At 34.4% G+C, this 3529-nt stretch overlaps 1 long non-coding RNA gene across 1 annotated transcript; it reads right to left on the bottom strand.

The window, feature by feature from the left end:
• Positions 1-2038: 2038 nt before the first annotated feature.
• Positions 2039-2605, bottom strand: LOC107081361. The gene is made up of 3 exons (XR_001481064.1): positions 2362-2605; positions 2195-2277; positions 2039-2076 (listed from the first exon to the last, which is right to left on the bottom strand). It is a non-coding gene; the product is annotated as an uncharacterized LOC107081361 (long non-coding RNA).
• Positions 2606-3529: the final 924 nt, after the last annotated feature.

Here is a 3529-nt window from a genome sequence, read left to right as displayed (position 1 = left end):
TGAAGTAATATTTCCTCCAAAACTTTATAATTCAGAGCTACAGTTGAAAAATCATAGTTCTACAGAGAGGATTTATGTAGAGGAAAAAAAGTAAGTTTTTTTTTTTTTCTAAAAGTCATGCACAGAGTGTGAATCAACCAAACGCTCATGAATCAGGAGGAGTGAGGATCTCTAGAAAGGTTTTTGACAAAGCCAGACGTTTCTTTCACCCTAGTGTCCTCCTTGGTGCATATAGTTATATTACGATTAATTAACTCACTGTCCACAATCGGAATTGTAATTTTGTTACAGTATTTAAGCTAAAATCTACCTTAAAACTGTTTACCATTTTACTTGTCTGATATTATGCTAAATTATATAAAATTAACTTAGCAAAATATGGTATTTCTTTTATACAGTCCTTAATAACTAAGATAGACAACAGCAAAAAAGATGAAGATCTAGAAACAAACCACTCAAGTTAACATGTTCTTCTCCATAGAAAATATCTAATATATGTGTAGAAAGACTTTAATGGCTTACATGCTCAGTAAAGAAGGACAAACTGTAAAATGCTTTCATGATTTTGACTGGAACAATGTTGGTCGTTTCTTGGATAAACAGTAGTAAAGCAGAACAAGGTTATCAAAAAAGAAACATTTATATTATTAATGTTGATCAGATTTTTGGAAAGCTTGCAACATAAATAAAATAAAAACATGTTAATAAGATCTCAGCATTTGACTTACATGTACTGAAAATAACTTTTGTCAGTGTAAGCATGAATTAGAGATTAATGATATTATGAACACACCAAATGCCATCATCTCTCTATTTCAACAAATTTTAACAACATAGACCAAAATACAAACCATTTTCATTTAATTTAAATACCTTTTCTACATGAAACTATTAGAGGTGTAGTCTGTATATTTTCTTGAAAGGATTAATAAGGGATATTTTAAGCAGCAGACACAATGGAGGTCATCTAGGCAGATATTGACCAATCATATCCACATATTTCTATTCCTACAGCTCCAACCTTATAAAAAGTTCAAAAACTAAATGAACCAGATCTCTATGAAGTGATCTAACAGGCCCCCGTTGAGGCTGAGGTTGGAGCTGTGTCTTTGTCCAAAATAACCCTGATAACGATCCCACGTGTATTCAGTTCCTGTTCAGGCTGGCTAAACAGAATCCAGAGCCAGGTGAGTTGAGTTAGGAGGCTCCTTTAGCCCTCAGCTTAGACAGCAGCATCTCATTTTTGCGGCACTCCTGGTAATAGAAAAAAATATTTAATCATACTGAAAGCTTTATTAGAAAAGTAGACCAACAAAACGACTTGACAAGTGCATTCTTTTAATTTGTTTCACCTGCAGAAATACCTAAATCTTTAAGCCTTATTAAACATTCTGTAATTTATCGAGAAAGTCTCAACTACATTTCCCGTTATTCACATTCATTTTAGGAATAAATACATTAAAAAGCAGCAAGTTCTTTGGAGGACTTTGGTTTGGTAGTAATTGGGTTAAGCTAGAGGCTTGAGCTACATTGAGTAAATCTGTGCTATTCTAGCAATGCCTCTCTGCTGGATTCAAATGTTCTCTCTTATGGTTAATGTGAGATTTACTTTAATTTAAAAAAAAGCCTCTTACCTCTTTAAAATCTTTGACAGTTTTAAAGTAAAGTCTCTGCTTGTCGAGCAGCTCCAGGTACTCATCATTCAACTGATCTCTTCTCATTTTGTTTTCCTGCTTCTTTTTTTCCATCTGAAAATGAAGACGGGCAAACTGAAGATAATGTGTTGAGAAACCTGCCACGCAGTTACAGCAACAATTTTACCTTCATGCGACTCTGTTTGATACCCTCCACTATCTGCTCCATCTGTCTAAGAAACTGGTCTTTGGCTGCGGCAGATGACATAGCTCTGGAACATGGATAAGCTGCTAAGAACTCATTTGCAATAGAAAACCAGAAACATAATGGCTACAGTGATGAGAAAACACAGCTCCATACTAAGACTGTACATTATCATTTTGTTTACAGACATGTTACTTACTGTTGAAAGTTGTCATGGATTGAATTCAGCAGATTAACCTAAACAAATAAAATTCTTCTTCGTCAAGATTGTTTGGAACATGTTCATTTATTGCTACAACTAAAACATTCAGATTTAAATCAAGTTATAATTTTGGTGACTGCTGTGATTACCTACCTCCTTCTCAAGATAGACCTTTTTATCATCTAAGGTGTTATACAGTGTGAAGAACTGCTTGGTCTCCTTGTGTGTAGCAGAAACTGGAGGAAAAGATTTAGGAAGGGTATTTAAAGACATAAAGAAACCCCACCTGAAGCTATATCAGATGTAGAAGAGAATTCCACCTTGGCTGTAGAGTTCAATAAATCTTTTTTGGTACTGTGTCAGCTCAGCCCGGCTAGGCACCTCATCAATCTTCCTCTGCAGGATTGCAATCTCGCGGTTCCTGCGAGCCTGAGCAAAGCAAGACGCAATTAGATAGTTTTATTAACAATAAACATACCCATGGAGACATTCCTAGGTTCTCTATCTAGATTACTGAACACTCAACCTTCATGTAGGAAAAATTGATTGGTCAGAGTCCATTTTAAAAGTTTTTAGTTTTCATCTGAACTTGTGAAGAAAGGGTATCATTCCATGAATACTTTTTTTCGTTGTGGGCACAGCAAACATATTCTTAAACAATGCAACTGTGTTGTATATGTCTAATAGCAGAGCATCTATGCAGATTTGAAGGAGCAGATTTGAAGGAGCAATCAAAATGCAGATTTAATTATTCTGAATTGATGAAACAAAGTAAAACAGACATCAATTTTAAAAATGTACATACTTTTAAAATTTACATTTTCTAAATGGTTATTCTGTTCTTGAAAATATCAAAATATCAGCTTATAAACAGCTTTGTTTCAACATCTATACCTTGCTGGCTTGTCAAATATGGACACCATATCCTGAATAAATGCCTATCTTCAAAGCAGTGTTTTTTTTGTTTTTTTTATCCAAGATTTCCCAGTTTTACTTTCTCCGTTTTGAAATTCTAACTAGATGGATCTTTTCAGACAAAAGTCTTTCTTGCCAAAGATTTGAATTCTGCAAAGCTTCTAAAGGAGAAGTTCTATTATATTTTGAGTTTTTGTCAAAGCACAAAGTTCTAGTTTAGCAGAGTTTTACCCCTGTTTGGACAAGATGAAATGTGTTGTGAATGTGTATGGGAAAAGAGGAAGAGCACTGCAGGCTGCCACTGCAATTACACATGTCTTTTGTAAGTAATTCAATTTCTGTTGATAAAATAACAAATATTGATGTTAATATTAACAGAGCATCTTACCTTTTTAGCAAAAGGAGTGGAAAAACTAGCAAAACTATGTGCTGGGCCATAAACTATAATAATTTTGGACACTGAGGAACAAAGTCCTTGTTTTATCTTAACCATGTTCACTGAGGTAAAGGATGCAGATTTTTGTTCCACAATTGAATGTGTGGACTCTCTTCTTCAATTACCCCCTCTCTCTC

This window comes from Cyprinodon variegatus, unplaced genomic scaffold (assembly GCF_000732505.1).
Source record: "Cyprinodon variegatus isolate N-32 unplaced genomic scaffold, C_variegatus-1.0 Scaffold4476, whole genome shotgun sequence".
Lineage (NCBI taxonomy): Eukaryota > Metazoa > Chordata > Actinopteri > Cyprinodontiformes > Cyprinodontidae > Cyprinodon > Cyprinodon variegatus.
Note: the sequence above shows the minus strand (reverse complement) of the source record. Positions and strands in the feature narration are given on the sequence as shown.